Source organism: Drosophila persimilis, unplaced genomic scaffold (genome assembly GCF_003286085.1).
Source record: "Drosophila persimilis strain 14011-0111.01,24,50 unplaced genomic scaffold, DperRS2 tig00000431-arrow-pilon, whole genome shotgun sequence".
Classification (NCBI taxonomy): Eukaryota; Metazoa; Arthropoda; class Insecta; order Diptera; family Drosophilidae; genus Drosophila; species Drosophila persimilis.
This window is the reverse complement of record NW_020825312.1, coordinates 5090999-5112787: the sequence shown is the minus strand read 5'-3', so window position 1 is coordinate 5112787 and position 21789 is coordinate 5090999. Positions and strand designations below refer to the sequence as shown.

Sequence of the window (21789 nt, the reverse complement as noted above, 5' to 3'; positions counted from 1 at the left end):
GTCACTTTTAAGAAAACTACATCGATTTAAGATTCTCATTTGAAACTGAATTCAAAATGGTTCTTTCACGACTGCTCAAAACATATTTTTAGCGCATTTTCTCACAGTGTGCCGTGCCACTTTCCGACAATGTATGTAGGTCTCTAGGTGGCGCCACCCGCACATCGCGGCGCAGAGATTTCGACAATTTAATACCTCCATTATTAATTGAAGATAGACCGAAGGCAAGCCGTTTGGATGGTCCCAGGGAGCGGTAGAACTAGTGGGGCAAGGACCCGGCCAAAACTACGTTCAACATTTTATGGTTTTGCTAAAAAGTTGTATTCTCTGTTTCTGGCTTCGTTCTTTTTTTTCGTGAGTTGCGCTGAAAGCTTTGCCCCATAACTTTTAGAATATTAATGATGAGCGGAGGAGCTCAACTTTTGCTTTCCTTCTTCCACATTGCATTATTATATTATGCATTGTTGTTGAAAGAATGCAGGAAAGATCAATTGTAAAATGCTGAAGCATTGCTATGCTCCGAATAATAGACTCTCCCTCCCTATATGGTGTGTCATACATATATTTCGCTCGATTTCCCAGAGATTTTGTTTGATGGGGCAAGTAGGAGTTCAGGGTAATCCTTCCTAATAACCGCTGAAAAGGTCAGCGAGCAAGCAAAACGTTTCCATTGTAAAGGTCACCGGGAAGGAATTCTCCGTGTAATTGATTGGATTTCAGAGCAGCCAGAGCAGCGCTGATGATGATAGATGGATGCTTTATTTGCTGTTCAGTTGCTTGTGTGGGAGACGTGAAAGTTTTTCTCTTTTCTTCAGCATAATTCGTTCGATTTGTTATGGCAAAATTAGGAAACTTCATTGAATAGGGGAGTAGTGTTTGTCTGAAGTGAACTCGGAGAGATCTGGAACGAAGTGCTACAGGGAATCCGCCCTCAAAGGATTGTAGGGTATGAGCACATACAAATGTAGTGGAAAGTCAGAAATCTAGAGATCCATTCTCTCATCGGCCTCAGAGAACCTTGGGTATGGTCTTTCTCATTCATCTATTAATTAAACCTCGTCTCAGGAACATCTGCGCCAAATTTCTTCTTATGTTTTGATCAAAATGGCTTAGCTGATGTTTTGAGTATTATATGGCTATAATCCAGCATGGACTTTCACTAATACTTTCCCTTTTTCTCTCCCTCTCTCTCTCTCTCTCTGGGTGTGTGTCTTTCTCCATATCTGTGTGTTCTCTTTCCCCCTGAGCCTGCTCATTAGCGTTTCATAAATTTGATTAAGACAATTCCAAGGGGAATCTGTTGTTTGCCTGTTTGTCTACGAAGGGGAGAATGCGCGTATTGGAAGCAGGACAATGACAGCCACAGCCACAGTTACAGCCCAGCTCTTATCCCCCTAGCATTTGGCAAATTAGCAGGCCATGGCTATAGCCATAGCCACCACCAAAATGATGCACATATTGCATACGGCTACCGCCACGGCCCGGCCTACTATATGGGGTGGATATACTAAAGAACCCCTCATTTCCGTATGTACATATATTCATTTGTATGCAGATATACAGTGGAGCATGATGGAAAGTCTTTTAGAATTTCGACGCCACTTTAATTGGATTAATTTGCATTAATATTTATTAGAGGTTAATGCAGACAAAACATCAAATGGAGAACGGAACCTGTGGCTATTTGGGAAGCGAAGAAGAAGCTATTTCATATTGAATACAAAATTTGTTCTTCCTTCTGCTTCCTGCTGCTGCCTCCCCAGAAACATGGCCACTGCCGAGTCGCTGATGGGGGAACGTGGCTAAAATGTGCACTTGGAACTTGGAACTTGGAACTGTCAAAGCAAATATGTCAAACATGGCAGAGTTTGTCGTCGGTTGTCCTTGGCTGCTGCAGCAGGAGCATTTTTTCTTGCCTTATTTGCTTTGCTTTCGAGCGATGTTTGCCTTCTTATGCGAGTATGCATGTGTATCTGTATGTGTATGTCCTGGCTGATGGTGGTACTGGCACTCCCGCTGTTGCGTCTTCCACTCCTGCTGCTGCTCTTGCTCCTGTGATACTCGTTCTGCTGCTGCTTCTGCTCCTGCATTTGTTTGTTAGCAAACATGTAAGTTGCCTTTGGCCAGCGCCCCAGGAGCCCCGGAGCAGTTAGAGAGGAGAGATACAGTGCGACGGCAAAGAGCAGACAGCCGAGACATCGCTTACTTCAATCATCTGGCACTTGGCTGGGTCCCTCTCTCTCTCTGTCTCTCTGTCTCTCAGTTCCTTTTCCTTTATGTCTGGCAACGCTTCTGGCCCCTCCCTTTACACAAAACTAAAATCTATTTTACAATGCATGAACGTAGTTTTTCCTTGGTGAATCATTTTCTTGGGTTTCTGGTAGTTCCGCCTGCACGTCTTCTCCTTTTTTTTATTTTGAGCTTGGTGCCCATTTTATATTTTTTGGCAAACACTTCATACTTCAGTCCGCAACCCTATATCTCCCCCTAAAGCCCCAACCCCAACCCCTCCGCTCATGATGTATTTGATTTCGCAAAGTGCGCGCTGGAAATTTGATTTCGACTGCTGCAGTCATAGCAGCAGGAGCAGGAGGCGGCGATGTGGACGAGGACGAGCCATGTCTGCCATGTGCCAGTACCACACACACACACGCACACATCCAATGTCCTCTCGTGCGGCAAACACAAAGCAACCTCTTCACAATCTCTTTCTTGGCCTTTGTCCTGCTGCTGCTGCTGCTTCTGATGCACATTGTCATATGTTCAGTGTTCAATATCTGGATACAGAACTGGGGGCAAATAGCTTTGATTCGGGACATCCTCATAAGCTTCAATTATCAGCGCGTTATTCTTAACCTCTTCTCAATGGTACAGAAAAGGAAATCCCGAGGAGGGCAGAAACTATCGGAAGAGCACTCAGAAGACTATATAGATTTAGTTTCTAATCCGCATTACTACTGCAAGCTTCTTTAAAATTCTTGATTCGTGTATTTTAAATTGACATTTTAGTGCCTCTCTTTCTCATCGCTTCATACCTTATAATTACCCCTGCCTTCTGAAGTTCCAAGTGCCATCTTCCTCAGCTTCCTGCTCCCTCTCCAGCCTTCACTTCAAATCCAACTTTCTGTTGACATCAGCCAGAGCTACCATACCTCAAGCCCCACAATCAGTGACACCTTTCTATGGAAAACAAAAGCTAAAATCCATTAACGTTTTGACGCCAGCTTCTGCCTGAGTCCCAGTCCCAGTCCCTGGTCCCTGGTCCCAGGTCCCAGGTCCCATTGCCGTTCCAGTGAAGCATCATATAACTATAACTATAATGCTTATCACGCTCCACACTCCAGCACGCTGAGGACTTTCTTTGATTATCCTCAGAGCCCCACATCCGCCCAAACCCACCCCACCCAATGAGGCGAAAACAAATGACAAACTTTTCAGCGCTCTGGATTCGAATTTAACTCGTTAACAAACCATAAAGTAAAATTTATGTCTTCTACGTGTGTGGGCTGAGGATAGCTGAAGAGAGCGAAGTCCCAAAAATCTCACGTAAAGTCTACCCCTCATAGGTGCGAAATCGCTTTCATCTAACCCTCCGTCTAACTATCTGTATCTCTGTCTATCTTTATTCAATCCATCCGAACTTTCCGTTAGAGTTCTTGTGTGTTGGGTCCTTCCTGCATCTTCACTTTGATGTTATATTGTTGGATGCTACGATAGGCTAGAGTTACAGCTACAGCTCCAGCTAGAGCTAGAGGGTAACTAGACAGTTAAGAGACAATCGAATCGAATCCAAGGGAAAACGAAAGGATGGTCGCAGACAGACAAATATGGCACAGGGCGAAGGAAAAAGAAAATCTTCCTTCGACGTTCAATGTTCAATGTTGCATTTGAGGCTTTGACTGCGTCACTGCACGTCTATAACATTTCCCTGACACACGACTACGAGTACGAGTACGAGTAGGTAGGTATGTACATGTGTATGAATGTATCTAAGTATCTACATATAGTACATACATATGTGAGAGTATAACTGATATTTTACGTGCTACAGAAGCTATTTTCCTACATATGTGTGGGTAATGATTCGGTATGTTCGGTATATTTTATGTCCTTGGATAAATTGAATTTCACAAAATTGTTGAAGCATAAAACCTGCTTCAAGTGAAATTTTAGCGTGCTCATTCTCGTATAAAATAATGTTTTCTGTCTGTCATTCCACTGAAGAAGAAGACATGGAAGCAGGAGAAATTCTCCATCCTCTATCGAAGAAAAGAAATGCCGCGTCACAGAACATGCAACAGCAAAAACAACAAAAACAACGAAAACAACGAAAAGAAGAAGCTGAGGCTAATTTACAAGGATGGACAACATTTAAGTCAGGTCTAAGCGGGAAGGAGCTGGTGGGGCAGGCGGGGCAAGCGGGGCTAGAAGGAGTATAGTGAATGGGAGATGTGGGTCGGGACACTGGCAAACTTTGGGACTGCTGTTTTGTCAGGCATATCCTCCTCATCCACATTCACATTCACGCACTCGCACACACATCCTGTAACCATCCGCCGCTGTCAACGGGGGCTCAACCGGCAATCGCCACTTCCGCATCAATGCTCCAATTCGATATGAAGCGAAAAATCAAACCAAAGGCAGAGCAGAGCAGAGGAGATGAGGGGCAGTGGCAGTGGCAGTGGCAAACGAGAAAAGGAAGACGAGACCATGTAGGAGATGGAAGGGTTCGGTGTGGGACAAATGAACCACAACAAAATGTCCGCAGAATACAAATTATATTTGGTAATCCCATTAGGCAGAAATTTAAACTAATCTCTTAATTTGAAGCAAAGAGTAAGTCGCCTCTTAGGAAAATACTGGGGAGAACATTCTACACACCTTCGATCTCTGATCGATTCCATTAAAAGCACAACACAATTTCATACATAGCACTCGTAGGATTCGATGCAACTACGAGTGTTATCAGGATCAAAAACACCATAAAATAAAGCTCAAAATCTATTTTATCATTAATCAGCCCGTGTATCTAAGACTCCGACCTTTCATAGACAGAAACGATTTCTCCTTCTATTTGGCCTAGTGGATTTTTTCTAGCATTTTTCTGAACTAACAAAGAGTTGGTGCTGGCGGGGGAGAGGCAAGTAATGAAGAGATTTATCATTCCATTAACTGCTGGTGACTGGGAAGTTTCAGTCCCGGATTCTCTGGTCTGGTCTGTGTTGGCAGTCCTCATACAAATTGCTCATTATGAGAATGTAACTCTATCCCTCCCCCCCACTCTATCAAGCATTTTCATTGTGGAAGGGAAATCAAATCCTTGATTTAATTTGTGCTTCGCTAAGCTTCACACTCAACTTACTCCCACCCAACCCAAGCCATTCCTCCAATTCGCACTCTGGCATTCTCCAACCCCATCCAGAACCCAATGCCAACCTTTATTTTAACCCTCTATATTTGTACATATGTAAGCTGCCACGGCAAAGCGTTAGTAGAAGGGGAGGCCATTGCTTCATGACGTCAGCCAAAAACACTTGAATGGGCGGCTGCCTCAGCCTCAGCCTTAGCCTCATAATGTGTCGAAACGGGAAACGAACTTTGGGGAAGACGTTTAAGGTCGTCGCAAGGAGCTCTGGAGCCGTTAAATGTGCATCTAACTGACACTTGAGCGCAGTTGCCTGACAACTGGTTAAGTTGAACAAAGGTTCCATCTCTGATTGGGGGACGGGACACTCTCCGAGGAAGGGCGATATTTAGGCAACTCTTGTAATATTAATTTATGGGAATATTTAACATTTTCCACACTTAACTTGAGCATTTTATGGTCAACAGTTTTCCAGAACCTAAATGAGCGTAAAACAGCTGCCAATGCGGCCCGAGACACAGACCCAAAGGCACAGATCTTAGACCTGGAATAGCCCATGAAATGACCGAGGGACAAGGACCCAGAAGGGGGTACGATTGGGTGGGGGTATATGTGTATGGCATCCAGGCAAGCAGAAAATAGGGCAACAAATGAGGTAGATAATTCCATAAGCAAATTCGCAGATTACAACCCCGCAAATGGCATCCTTGACCAAAGAACCCATCATATTTTCGCCGTAACCTCTCTCCATCCCCCATCGCCATCCCCATCCCCATCCCCATCCCACTCAACTATTGTGGACCCCAAATAACAAGGTCGTGCGGCACTTCGTGTGTTGTGTTCTTTTCAAACCAATAAATGTAAAATTTTCCTTAAGTACATAACAAAAGGGATCATAAAATAAACCAATAAATACTGTAGTAGAATTTTGGGCGCTCTCTCCATGCTCTCTCTTTCTGTGGCCCCCCTCCACTATCTTGCTGCGGCATGGATTTTGTGATTTCATGCTGAATATTTTTCTCCTTGAGACTTACTTGGAGAACTGTTGTTATTATTGTTTGGTCGCTATAAAATGCGAGGCACACAGGCCCGTACAAGTACAGCAGAAGAGACATCAAATAAGATATAATAAATTTATGCAAATGCCTGTGGGTGACGGGGGAAGGGGGAAGAGCAATGCTCGCATGAGAGGTACTTCGGCTCTGCTTAAGCTGCCAAATTGTAACTGAATATCAAACAATGGCATCCTGCCCCAATTCCATTGAACCTTGAGCCCAACAAAATTAACATTGAAGGACTTTTAAAAAAAATCGTAACATTCATAGAAAGAGGCCTTGCTAATTGCTTTGATTTGAAGGGTATTTTATGGTGAAATTTGATAGTTTTTAAAACATAAATTTACATAATGCAACATCCTTTTTACTCACGAACTAAGCCGAATTTGTTGGATGGATTTGGGATTTTTAGTTATACCCAATACTCAAAATGAGTATAAGGGTAAAAAAAAATATTCAAAAATTCATAAATAAGAATACTTCGCCTTAACATTTAATCAAATTTGTTTTTAATAACACAAGAAATTGATTCTTAAATTAATTTGCAGCTTTTGGTCTCGGTCTATTCCTGGAAATGCCCTTATACGATGCACGCAGTCCAGTTACAGTGTATTCCCAGATGGTGTTATCCGAAGAGCCATTCTAAGGAGTTTTCGATCGCCGAGCTGCTCACGCTTGCGCAATTAGTGGTCCGAAAGGATGAATAAAAAAAGGGAGAGGGAAGGGCCACTTCTTTGCTTTTGCATAAAATATGAAATCAATTGCCCATACCAAGCCGCACTTTTATGTGCAATTATTTACACATTTTAGTGTTATCAAATTGTTTTCCAATTGTGCCAGTGCCTGTGCGTGTGCCTGCCTTCTGTAGCTGCTCCTTTAAACTCCACACGAGTATCTGTACGTATGTATGTATGTATGTGTGTGTGGATGCGTGTGCTGTGCGTGTTGGTGCCTGTCAAATGGCAGTTTAACGGCTTTAAGTGCCTTGCTGGCTCTCTTGCATGCACGTGCCTCGTTTGCTGCTGTTTATTCCCCCCTTTGGATAATATAACGGGGAAAGGAAATGAGAAAAAATTGTGAATGGCATTTGTATGTGAAGAGGCTCGGCTCGGAAACTGTTTAACATTCATTTGGTCAACCAACAGGCCAGGCCAGGCCCGACCCGCCCACACTCTGCTCCACTCTGCCCCGTTGCTCTACGCGTTTGTCTGCTTTTGTCCCACTCACACAGTGCTCCGCCCCTCCTGCCGACTGCTCGCACTTCCACGCTCATTTTTTCGTTCTTATCGCTTGGCCATGCGACGCTTTTTAAGTAGCCGCCAATGCGTTAAATTGTGTTTTGCGATTATCAGGAGCGTCCTCTCTTGTGGACCGCTCAATCTCTCTCTCTCTGCTTGGCCTCCCTATCCATATGACACTTTCCCGTTAATGGGGAGGGGTGCAGTGGGAGTGAGCAGAAAAGAGTGACTTGTGGGCCTCTCATAAATGGCGCTGAAAGCGGGTACACCTGCGCTCCTAGCGGGGCTGCTGATTTTCCTTGCTTCTGTAGGTGTGACCCTCTCTCTCTCTCTCGCTCTCACTCCCTGTCGCAGTGTGTGTGTTTTTGTGCGTGTATTTTGCAATTTATTTTAACGGCTCACGCTTTTGGACCCTGGTAACCGCTTTTAATGCCCCAAACGCGTCGAGCTAATTTTGTGGCATTTTTATGCCACCCCCTCATGCCCTGTCCCTGTCCCTGTCCCTGTCCCTGCCCACAAGGTGTGTCCCAGCTGTGCGATCATTTTTATTTTGCTTTTGGACGATATTACGCGGTAATTAGATTCTAAAATATCCCATAAAATATTCATGCGTCATCCATTGTGTCTTTTTATGGCACCTAAACATATGTAACTGCATATACATATGTACATATGCTGAATGCATACGTACGAGTGTGTGTAACAGCCGCTGCCTCTTTGGAGCCACTTTCCGACCATACATACATATCTCTTTCGCACTCATCTCTCGCTTTGGTCAATTTGATAGCAGCAAAAGCATTTAAAAGCCATGAAAAGCATCTAAAACATAGCATGACACAAATGAGAGTGGAATGGAAGGGAATGGAAGGGAAAGGAGTCCGAAGGGAGGTCTGAACACCAGAGCGCGAAAGAGGAGCAAATTTACAAATTAAGCAAATCAAAAGCAGACAGAGGTTTGTCGGCAAAGGTTATGGGGTGGTGAGTACACCGTATGTATCGTACGCCGGGAGTCGTGTGGGTGTGGGTGTGGGCGTGGGCGGGGGTATGGGGACAGGGGTCGTTGGTCGAGGGCAGAGGCAGCGTTAAAAGCGCGACTAATGAATAAGTAATCAGGAAGCGCAAGTCACTTTTTTCGACGCAGCTTTATGGGGTATGCGGAGTATGCTGGGACCCAGAAAAATTAGTTTCCCAATAGATCGACGTCCTAAAATTGTATTCGAAACTAAAAAATTGCCTTCAGTAAGTAGTAAAGACAGGGTATTCCTTATTCGCATATAACGGCTGCTACACTGCTATCCATGCCAGCCAAAAAAACAAGCAAACCTTTGATATATTTGTCCCTCTGAGTGAAAGGTCCATCTGGTGCAGGGCTGCTTTGCTCTGGCTCTGGCTTTGACTGTGGCCCTGGTCTCTGGTTTGTCTCTGGTTTGTCTCTCCATTTGCTCGACCAGCTCGAGCAGCAGAAGCATTAGGACGCATATAATATGGTTATATTCATAAAATATGAACTCTCTGCTCCACTCTGGGTGACAACTACCAAAGACTTCCATTCCTTTCCCACTCCCACTCTCACGCCCATCCCCATCAGCATCCCTACACTCCCATCCTGCTAACTAGCTTTGTATGCCAGTAACATTTTGAAGCGTCTTGTGGCGCATAGTTGCGGGCTAACAAAATGCTGGTTAGGGAGGCTTTGGGGTGGGGGTGAGGGTGGGGGTGGTGTTGGTAGGTGGAGGCCCTGTTAGTAGCCACATAAGTGTTTGTGTGTGCCGCAAATTATATTTGTACATTAAGTTTTCGCAGCGGCAGTGGCAACAGCCAAAGGCGAGCCATCCGTGGTACGGCAGTTGACTTTGTTCCTTCAGCGGGAGTGGGGCAGGAGGGCAGAAGGGCAGGAGGGCTGGAGTAGGACCAAAGGGAGCAGCATCCTTGTGGTTGGCGTTGGCTTTTGCAACTCCTCAGCCTGCTGCTCCTCATCGTTTTCGCTGTCGTTGTATGCCACAAAAATTCCTAAGAGCTCATTAATTATTGAGATACTATAAACAAGCTGAAGCTGTGCTCGCTTTTCTCCCTCTCCCGTCCTCTCCCTCCCTCTCTCTCTCTCTCTCTCGCTGAGAGCAAAAGGAAGTCAAGCTCGTTTGTGGCCGCCTACAGCCTCAGACACATTTGCAACGTGCCCCGGCCCTGGCCCCGGCTCAGGCCCCAGCACCCAATCCGAACGAAAGTGGACAGTTTTTCTTTCGTACATACATACCTACATACATATGCATGTACACACATACATATACCCCTGTTTGACGGAAAAGTATTTCGGGCTTCGCATGAACTTTGAGATTCCAATTCCGATAATCGTTACTCTAATAATGCAATTTTATAATTTTTATCATATTTATGCAGTCTTCAGGCTTTTCGAAAGCAGTTCAACAATTTTTGTGTAATTAAGAAACAATATTCCAACGTTCCAAAAAGTATGCTACGATTTTTTAAGTTATAAAATTAGTTCCAAAGGTTTTGCAAATATTTGAAATGTGACAGATAAATTCGTAAATAAATTCAATCTATCTGAAATTTTTGTTCTTACCTATTTACAGCGTCTCATTGAATCCTATCGAATCCTCTTGAATCTTAGATCTACAGATTAGCTCTAAATCAGGTTGCATATGCCTAGTTGAGATAATCTATTTAAAAAATGTTCATTATAACACGGAATTTCAAAATTATTTTTCTGTGATAGAGTAGCTCTTGATAAGCTCTATAATTGGCGCGCACGTTGTTTTTTTCTGATACATTTTTTTCATATCTCTTTAAAATGGTTATAGTTCTACGAGAATATGATTTGTAGTTTTTCTTTAAAATTAATTTAAACCTCTGTCACATTTCTTGGCTTAATAAAGGCTAACAAATATACCGGTAACCGACATTGGGCAAATTGCCATTTGTTTTGTGTAGTTGAATATATTAGAAAGACTTAGAGGAAAAACTTGTATCAATAATCCTTACTCTTATAGGAGAAAATAGTAAAGAAAAACTGGACTTAGGGAAACTTGAGTTAGTGAAATTCCAAATCAATTGGTGAAATTAGCTTAGTTTCAATATATTTAGAAAATAATAACTGGACAAAAGTGTGTGACTTTACATTTTTAGGCCTCGGTGGACTTCTCCTTGGAGATACCCATGTGTGCCCTTATCTAGACAGAGATACATATCTCTAATATCTGCTAGAGTACAGCACTCTTCGGTTTCCCGCGAATAGCTTTCGATTTTCAATGTGCTCCGCATTTGCCATCCCCCAAGACCCCTTCTTGAGGCACTTGCTTTCATTTTATTCTCTACTTTTACTTCATTTTCCTCACCACAAACACTCAAACTCTTACACGCACACACACACACACATAGCATTCCTCTGCAGCCACCCATACACATACACGCGCCTTTCGCTCTATTCATAATTTATGCCAAAAGCACATTGGGCCATCCATGCGCGCGCTTACCCATTCCCATCCCATCCCATCCCCTCCCATTCCCATTCCCATCCCATTTCTGTTTATTCCCGTTTTCCACCATTCAGTGCGAGGACCGGAAATGCCACCATATATGTGTTCGTGGGGATTCCTTGGGGCATTCAGGGTGGCAGTAGCATTGGTAGAGGCAGTGGCAGGGGAGCCGGGGACTGGTGCGGTCTGGGACTTGGGGGCAGACGACAATGCGTGACAATAAGAGGCCACGGCTGACACTTGAACTGCGCTCCTATTGTCATTTAGTTTTGTTGCTGTTGTTGCTGTTTTTGCTGTTGTTTCTGTTGTTCCTGGAGGAATCCCAACCCCAATTTGCACGCTCTTTTCCATAACGGCGAATGCAGTTAGCCTGCCCCTGCCCCCAACCCACAACACCTACCCCCATTTGGCCACAGTGCCACCCGCTGTGCAAGGTTTGGTTCTTGGGCTCTTTTTGGGGGCTTGTGTGTGTGTGTACTGTGGCACATAATTTTTCCAACATCCTTAAATGCCCCCCCCACCCCAGCCCACCCTTTTCTTAAATGCCACAGAGTGCTAAATTGCACACACTCACACATATGTTCTGCCCCTGGGGGATGGGCAAGAGAATGAGTAGCATTAGTAATAATATTTGACCCATGCACTACAATTAACGTCACACACAAAATAGACAACAAACGAAATGGGGACACACATATGTACGTACGTACATATGTACATTGTATGTACATATTTCTGAAGCCACCAAGTGGAATATTTGGGTTGCTCAGAGGGTTTCGTGGGTGGTGGGGGTGTAGAGAGCACTCTTTGATGACTAAAATGTATACGGAATGTTCCTTAAACTATTTGATAACATTCGGAAATATGATGGCAAGAATTTTGGTATAAGAAAAGTTTTGGTATTTATGTGGGGTAAACAATTGTAATACCAGAGAAAAGTTTGAGATACAATAATGGGAAAAGAAGTAATCGCTATCTTAGATTGAAACATATCATTCCAGATCCATTACTTACACTGTCACAAGGTAATGCTTAACACTCATCTAAGATCTACGAATCTTAATTAATTTGGAGAGCTCTCTCTCTCTTTCTCTCAGTGTGTCCATCTCCCTTTGAGGAACACCTTTCAACTGTGCCTGTTATTGTGGCTCCTGTTTTTCAAGAATTCTTTTCTCGGAAAGTCCTGCATCCACCGTACTTGTGTTCCTTTCAAATCGGCAATCGATTCCGTTGCTTTTGTGCCTGCATTGCTCGACCCCAATGTCCGTTGCCGTACTAATTTCCATCCGAATCTACATACCGTATCTTCCATCTCCTTCTCTGTATCTATCACTATTTCTGCCTCCGTCTCTGTCTCTGTCTGGCTGCGTGTAATTCGAGTGCACACACTTTTTGGGGAAACTCTCCTCGTGTGTGTGTGTGTGTGTGAATCGCTCTGTTCCAATGCCAAAAATTTCTTTTGATTTGTACGCCTGCCTTTCATCTCCGCAACCCTTCTTACTGCTCTGTCATCCGATTCTTCCTCCTCCCACCCTATATATCTTCCTTTCCAATGCAATTTAGTAGGTCAATCGGACTTCTTCCTGTCCATTTTTTGTGTACTATATATGTGCGTTCTTCACACACACGTCACTGCTATTTGGAGTGGGGTGGGGTTGGGGTTGGGGTTAGTTTTGGGTGTTGGGTATTGGGAAAGTTGTGGCGCAGGGGAAATGTGATTGTGACAGTGGGCGTGCCAGTCAGCCACGCCTACCCACAGTTGTCATGCCAAATACAGTGCAATCTCCACTTCCCCATGCCCCGTCCTCCATTTCCTGAGAACCCCAACGCCCCTGCCGTTCCTCCACCGCTCCGCTCCGCTTCTCTCTCTGTCTCTCTCTGTGTTGCATGCAAACGTCTCGAACAATAAATTCGCTTGCATTTCTCGAACCAAAAATGTGTGCATCGTGCACCCTTTCTACTCACTCTACAAACCCCATCCCCATCCCCTTACCATCCCCCTCCCTCTCCCATAGTTTTGCCCCTGTTTGTGGCCTGCCTGTCGCCTGCCTGCCACCACAGGACATAGTGCATATTTGATTTTATCTGTTAACTCTTTTAGCCACAAATCTACACAACTGCCCCAATGCAACCAGAAATGCGTTTTGTTGGTTTTGCTTTTGGTTTTGCTTTTACCAAACAGCCGACACCCTTCTATCGCCCCCTCCTAGGGCTTGGATCCGAGAGTCTGGCTGTGACAGGCGACCTAGGCCTGCTCTCTGGGCTCTGTTCGGTTCGGTTCGGTTTGGTTCCTGTTTTTCATCTGATGATGCCAATGTCCAGTGAACGTTTTTGGCATAAATGTATGCCTCCAATCCGTAGCTCTATCCAAACCATACTCGTGCATGTATGTGCGGGAATATGTGCCGACCAGCAACCGGAGTACTTTCTGCTCTCGGAAATACCAGTTCTCCCCACCCAATTTGTTTTATGACACACAGAATGCAGCCTCTCATTGTTATGCCCCAGAGTTGTGCCGACGAAGGGCGATATTGTTGATTTCTAGGGGTATAATTGGTACGTGATGCGGTTTGCAAGCAGGTTCTGCAATAGGTAAGCCGATAAGAAAGTAATGCCAAAAGTAAAAGTAATTACTTTGATTGATCTTAATTGAAATGGAAGTCTTTTCAATGCGGACTAAGATAATCTACACGTGTCTGTACACAGTTTAGTGGCAAGCAACACGGGAACATGCGGCTTTGCTTACGTTGCAGTCTGACGGAACAACGTACATAAGTACCTATGATTAACGGAGATATTCGGCCATCGATAAAAGCAGTACAGAAGCCCATTAAGCTCAACGATGCAACTCCCGTAGCGCCCGTCTGGAGGCATCCACCAATATTGCGATTATATAGTTGAAATTCTAGCTGGAATTCTGAGCTGGAATAATGGGTGGCCAAGCAAGATAGCCAGTAAGATGATGAACATTTCCATGGAAAGATCCACCGACGGACGCCAAAAAATAAGATCTAACTTCCATATATGTACTTCCCAATATTATTGGGAATCCACATGGAGGTCACACTGACTGCATAGTGACAAATCCGGTTCTTACCAATGACTTTCTCATAAGAGCCAACATCCCAGAGCCAAATGGGATGACAGTCCAAGCGACTCAAAACAGTCCAAGCTAAATTCAAATCAAAATTTATCTTTACATCAGTGAATTGGTCCAATTTTTCAAAATTATTACACCATCTTTTCTTCTAAGATTGAGCAAGAACAATTCCGATCAGTATTCTGCAAGTACTTAAGTGCTTGGCCTGAAAGTATGCTATGATTTATTTACTTTTTCTACGACCCGTTATGTCAAGTAGTTTGTACGTTTCCTGACATGCATATGTAGATGTAGTAAAAGATATTACATATGCATGTATTTTACATAAAGCCACACGATTTTTATAAATAATAATTAAATTTGACTATGCTAACTAACTGTAACCTAGAATCACATTGCTTACGAGGGCCTAAGCTCTTATGATTTCATATTTAAAAGAAAATATTCAAGTAAATTACTTGGGGCGAATTTGGTTTCTAGCAATTAAAATTCGAGTGTACATTAACGTCTCACAATTCAGTATTATTTTATAGAAATTTGTACAGCTAATGGGGTATTCAATATTCGGTGAGTTCCGTTTATCTGTGGTTTTTTTGTTTTGTTTTGCGGTTGCAGCTGAATTTTTGCGTGTGCGGGTCACATGAAAATTTATTGTTTATTGTGCAATGTGCAATTCATATTTTGTCATATTTTGCGAGCCTGGCCATGGCGGACATTGAATTTGATTTTGAATTGCTGTTGTTTTTGATCCAATCCGCATAAAATGTTCCATGTTCAACAGCAACAACAAATGCGGGGGTCATTGTGTTTGGGGAATTTTTAATCTGGCCGAAAAGATATTTTGGCAAAGGATAAAGCGAATTCCGCCTGTCATAAAAGCAACATGCCAAAGTTTGACGAAAGCTAACCGGCTAGTAAATAATTAAATATTTATTCGAATTAGCAGCCAAAAATATGTATTGAAAAACGATATGTGCCTACCCACCCATATGGTAGAAAAAAATTCAAAAAGTAGACTATTTACAGCTTGGGCTCGTCCGGGATTTGAACCCGGGACCTCCCGCACCCTAAGCGGAAATCATACCCCTAGACCAACGAGCCAGTTACCAAAAAAGCGTCAAACTATAAAACTCGAAAACTAAAATTTCGGTTTTTTTTTGTCGCTTTATTTGAGTTTTTTGTTCAAACTTTGTTTGGAACTGGTTACGAATTCAATCAAATGTGATGCCATAAACTGAATGAATTTAAAAGCAATTCGATTTTCTATTTATTTTTATAGCCGTTTATATTATTCACATTTTTTCTGCTATGCTCTGTTATGCTTTTTTCTGCCCCATAAAATATAGTTCATATGCTTCAACTTTCAGTGGAGTGGCCGTCATTGTTTGATTTTCAATATGAGCGCTTAAAACAAAAGACCAACAATAAAAAGCTGGAGAAATTGTTTTTCCCCCAATTTCAGCCCCTCCCCCCACCCCCCATATCAGCCACTATATCCCCCTTGACATATTGTTTTCTGCTGGGCGCTGGCTGTCCCGCTTTTGTTTGCAATTTTCCTACAAATATTTTAGACAAACAGCCAGTCAATGCTCCTTTGCTGCTCCTCCTGTCCGATTCCGCTTCCGATCCCGATCCCTAAGAAATCGTCCGGTCCAGTACGGTGAAGTCAATGCAAAGCAAAGCAAAACACAAACAAAACTGACAACGCACACATCAACACTGGCCAGTAGCACACACACACACACACACACAGGCACACACTCATCAATGATTTGTTTGCCTTTTCTTTCCGTCTATCATGTTACAAATTGTTCAAGTGCTCCAGATATTGGGTGAGGCGAGGGGGCGGAGAAGAGGGCCAGGCCCGGTTTGGCCTGGCCAGGACCTAGACTTTGACTTTGAGTTTAGTTGGCGTACGTATGGCCCTCCGCTGTCCACATACCTCAACCCATACCGTACCACCCCAGAATTGTTTCCCCCTGCCTTGGAAATCATTCAAGTGTGCGTAGGAGTATATGTGGGTAGTAGGATACTAGTGCGGTTGGTTGGGGGTTTGAGTGGAGGGGTTTGAGGGGAGGAACAAAAGTTTTCCAAAGACAAATAAAACTGTTAAGCGAACTCTTGAATTTGTTGCTCCTGGAATGGGAATGGCAATGGGAGAACAAGGGCGCAGGAAACGACAGGAAGGGACGAACAGAGAAAAGGGTAAGCGGGAGGGAAGAATTAGAATGAGAAGAAAGCAGGCCAAGGAGGAGGAAAGCTTTGCTCGATGGACTTGTAAATATCAAATTTGTAAGTACATACGAATATAGAAAATAGGGGCATGCTTAGTACCATTGGCAAACAATCGTGTGACTCAATCGGTTGACCTACCCCATCATCCCCTCCCTATGCACGAGGATACCTACATACTTTACAGATTCGCGATGATAGATAGGGGTAAGCTTTTTGGGTATTTATTTGTATAACAAACTCGCTGATTAATTCGATTATCAAGGCACGTAGTTCCACTCTCTCATTTCCAAGGTGAACATTTTTCAGTAGCTTCTGGATCGATGGGCATAAGCCACTATTTAAATCGGTGATATCTCAAAATATCCTTAGCAGGCTATAAATCCCTGCAGTTACATGGCTTTCATGCCGTCCTGGGTTTTCTTTAGCTTCCGTAACATACTTACCCGCTTTCCTGTCCGTTTGCTGCTCCTTGCCAAGGACGAGAAGGAGCAGGACGAGGGGGACGAGGACTCAATTCAGGTGCAGAAATAGACTCTCTGACCCGGTCCTCTTCCGTTCTGTGTCCCTTTTTGCTTATATCTCATCCTCAGAGTCCCATTTCCATCTATTCTCGTGCTCAAGCCAGCCCTGCTCTAACCCCTACCCCCACCCTCGCCCCGCTTCCGGGTGCTATGACAATGTCCGTATTGTAGTTGAGTCAATATATTATTTGTCGTCTCTGTTTCTCGGCTGGACTCGGCTAGAGAGCCGTAAGTAGGGGGAAGTCTGAGAAGCTCTGCGTGAGGACCGGTTAAAGCTTTGTTAGCATTTTTTCAAGTGAACAGCTTCGCAGCTAAGGGGCTAACGGGCTAACGGGCTAAGGGGCTAAGGGGGCTAAAGGGGCACTGGTGGAAAAGTGCGCAAGTAGCACAAAATGTCAATGTAAATAAATAAATTTTGAAATGTATATCTCTCTTTCTACTCTCCTTTGCTATCTCTGACATCTAGTACATACTCGTACGATTCGTGCTGCTGTGTTCTGTTGCGTTGTGTTTCTATTGCTGTTTTGCATGTGTTCCCGTTCTCGCACCCCCCTCCATATACATACGTGGAGTATCTGTAGGTACGGATGTACATAGCTACACATGTTTCAGGTTGGTAAACACAAATATAATATATTGCGCATACGTACCGTTGTACGCTGTACTATGGGGAAATTGTTGCTATTGCTGCTGATGTTCGGGGGATTTTATATGTTATGGCTTGGGCTATTGGGAAAAGTCGTACATTTTGTTTCTGTGTATTTCTGTGTGTGTGTGTGTGTGTGTGTGAGTGAGCTATCATTTGTTTTTGTTTTATTGGTTAATTTTTGGTCATGAAATATGGACCAATTGAGAGGGGTTTTGGGTGGGCTGTTCGAAAGAGTACGGAAAGTCAATTAGACTTATAGAAAACCATTTGTGGGGGAAATATATGCCCTGATCTACATACAGTCGACGTTCTCTATTACAAACTTCCGTACAACGAACTTTCCAGAACTTTTTTGGTCCCCTTTGATATTTGCTATATGGCAATTCGATAGTTCCATAAATCCTCTATCAAAGTGTCGATTTTCTCATTGAATTCCAGAAGCCTGCAGACCGATCTTGCACTGAGCTGTAGATTAGTTTTGGGGGAGATCCTTAAGGCAGCTTTGAGGGATTTAGCGTTGTAAATCCAACAGTTTTTGATGACTTTTGAAGCTAGAGCCGTAACTCAATTCTATTCATCTGTTTATGTACCCGTACTTCTCTTATGCACTTGTCGGTAACCCATATTTAGATCCCAAGCTGTGCAGCGCAGCCCGTGACTTCTGTTTCCTACAAAGTATTTACTTATCAGCAGTTTGCAGGTGCCTCTGAGGCGCATCTGCCAGGCAGGCCTCGGCATCGGCATCGGCCTAGGCCTCGACAAGATCTCGTTAACGACCGACACACGCAGCAGAAATCATCAAATGTTTTTCAAAATTGATGCTATCATACTGAAATGATAATTATCAAGAGACAAATGGTTCGATGTTTTTCTCTTTTCCTACCATCCATGCCGTCCAGCGCTCAGCGGCAGTCCTGGCACCGACCGACTGTCCGCCAGTCAGTCAGTCAGTCATGCAGTCAGGTACCCATAGCATGGATAGGCTGGCTATAGGAATCCATCAACATGTGTACATATTTCAAATCCAATTTATGTACTTGCATAGCCGAAACGCAATTACTTCGCAGTTAACGCCCAGTCTCGGTCTCGGTTTCGGTCTTGGTCTTGGTCTTGGTCCCAGTCGTAGTTTCCATCTCCATCTCCGTCATCAGTTGCGTTGGAAATCTTCACTGGCCGCAAGTCCGAGCATAAAAATCAGCGCCCATGCAACAAACAATAACAACAACGACAGCAGCAGCAGCAGAAGAAGCAGCAGCAGCAGCAGCGGCAGCGGCAACAGCAGTAACTGGCTATGAGTGCCGCCGGTTTGCGTTACCAACTCGTTGGCTTGTAAGCGATCCTGCGACTATAAATTGCAACCAATACATGCTGCCTCATCTGGCAGAGGCAGAGGCAGAGGGGCAGAGTGGCAGAGCGTCATACCCGCGGCTGCTTGTTATACACCTGATATGTTGATGGGGCATATTGATTATGACATGGCAGTTGGTCGTCAAGACTGGAACGGGGATTGAATGGGATGAGGAATATGTGAGTTGTTTCAAGTTTCAGGCAGATATTGTTGCAGAGAGCTAAGGGACTTTCAATTTGGCTGGCCACATGAATCGAAATAGTTTTGATCAATGCAGATTCTTGAAAGAAATCCAAAATTGCCAGGTTTCTTTGGGAATATTATTCAAGTCTTCTCTTTAGTCCATTGCCATTTAAAAGAACGGTATAATCCCAATATAAGCTTGAGTTCTAAATGATCCTTTTAAAATCATGTGCTCGTTGATGTGTGTGACACTTTCTTGTACAAGAGGTACAGTCTCGCACTCGTATGTATACTCGTCCGTTGAACAAGGCGAGTGAGCCGGGAGCTGGCGTACGAGGGAAGTGGGTGGACAGGAGGCTTTATTTCTATCCCTTTCGACATATGTCCAACGCATTCTTTAGCTCAAAGTGCGCCCATACTAATTGATTAAGAGCATTCCACATTCGGGGAGCTTTTCGGCTCTTGTTGCTTGTGTACGTTGCATGCATGTGCTGTCCTGTCCGTACACACTCAATGCCGCGGTCTCTCGCTCTCGCTCTCAGGCTGTCTGCCTGTCTCTTTCCTCAAACTCCTGCTTCTGGCGAGGCTTGCATGATGACCATCCATGCCAAGAAGTTAACAAGTTTGCGCCAAATGGGAGAAAGGCCAACGATGAATACCGACAACGATGATGATGATGGTGATGATGATGACGACGACGTAGACGGAGGCTGAAATGCTGCTGCTGCTGCTGCTGCTGCGTTACCTGTGTAAATTTTAATGGCTATGGAAGTCGCTGCATCCGCGCAGCGCTTTTCTTTACCCATCTGCCCCTCCCCCTCTGTTAGCGTGGCCTCTAGCGAGGAGATCGTTGCGTAGGGCGCTTCTGTTGCTGCTTCTACGTATACTTCTGCCTCAGCTGAATTGTAGGCCGCTGTTTTAGCTTGTTGTCGATAATTAGCGCTTGTTACCGCAACTCTGCCTCTCTGCCCCTACTCCTACCCCTACTGCTGCCACTGCCACTGCCACTGACCGTTCCCTGCTCGCCTAACGCACGCCCGTTGCAGCTGGTTATTATGATCTTGTTGTTTTTCATCCTAGCTCATTGGCCATGACCATGACCATGCCCACCTGGGCTGGGGTTGGGGCTGGCAGACCACTGACCAAAGGAAACTGCACTCACACTCACACTCACACTCACATTCACAATCACCCTCCCCCCTTGCGCTTGGCATTTTCCATAATTATTTGAAGTAAACGCTGCGCTTTAGCCAAGACACACACCCATCCACAATGCCCGATGAGCAGCAAGAAATTTAAAATTATATTAAAACAGGGAGCAGTTAGTTTTCAATAATGTTTTACTTCCCTCTTTCTCTTTCTCTGTCTCACCCGAGCTCTCCCTTTTTCGGCCCTCTTCCTCTCCTGCTGGTTATTCATCATGGTTTTTGCTGCTTTTTTGCTGCTTTTTGCTGCTTTGCCCCGCAGTTGTTTGAGCATCGAAAGCCGTTAAGGATGCCAGTCGTTTACACCCAGCTATCCCTCTCAATGGAGAACAGCTCCCCAGAACAGTCCAGAACAGCTCGTGGGGCTGTGTATTATAGTAATTACAAAATTAAAGCCAGGACTGGGAAAGCGAAAAGATGCGAAAAGGCGGCAACACGAGGGGAGATCAGTAATGAAAAGAAGACAGAGGAAATCCCGAAGATCTGATAGGGAGAACAACAAAGAAATGCCAACGAAACGATATATATTTCGCTATGTGTTGAATTATCCGATCTCAGATCAGATCATAAGACATGAGAACTCACCAGAAATGAGAAACAACTCAAAAAATTAACAAAAATTACAAGCGCTTTGAGCTCTCGAAACTCCTTAAGCTTGGACTTGGACTTGGAAGCACAATATAAATATATTACAACAATAAAAACAGAAACAGTGGTAAATAATGAGACTACAATAGAAATTAAAGTATAAATTTTGGTTTTCTTTATTAGTCACGACTAGAAATGGAGTCTATTCTAGTGCTCGTAATACCAAGTTCATATTCCCAATGCTGGCTGTTGGAAATTTGTATTCATTTTCACAGCCCATTTGGCCATTCCGGAAAAAACAACCATTTTTTATATGTGGAATTTCAAAACCTATTTGGTGGTATCTATTTACCATTCTTCAAGGAGCCATCGATTACTGATTTTTTAATTTTAGTTAAAAAATCATAACATATTCTGTTCATTTTTTCAACTTCGCAGATTTTAAATTAAAAGTCATAGTTTCCAATTAAAAAGGGTTCTTTTATAGTTTAGTGTATCTACTAACAAATAGTTTATGTGGTGGAAATCATGCTTTAAGTGGTATTAACCCAAATAGCTTTATAAATAGCACTCTCGTCCTGCTCAAAATGTCGTTTAATATTGCTCTAAATGTCGTTTAATATTGCAGAATATGGCACCTCTAAGACCTGGTTATTCTGTTAGTTCAGTCTTCGCTAATGATCTTCAATGGGACTCGCAAGCAGTGTTGTCCATCGAATGTTGTATAACGGAATCTCTAACAATGGAAATATAATAGATGGCTCTTTAAAAATGAAAACATTTTACATAAAATTTTAGTTATTATTTT

At 43.7% G+C, this 21789-nt stretch overlaps 1 non-coding gene across 1 annotated transcript; it reads right to left on the bottom strand.

Annotated features, from left to right (window-relative positions):
- Positions 1 to 15281: 15281 nt before the first annotated feature.
- Trnap-agg lies at positions 15282 to 15353 on the bottom strand. The gene has a single exon. It is a non-coding gene; the product is annotated as a tRNA-Pro (tRNA).
- Positions 15354 to 21789: the final 6436 nt, after the last annotated feature.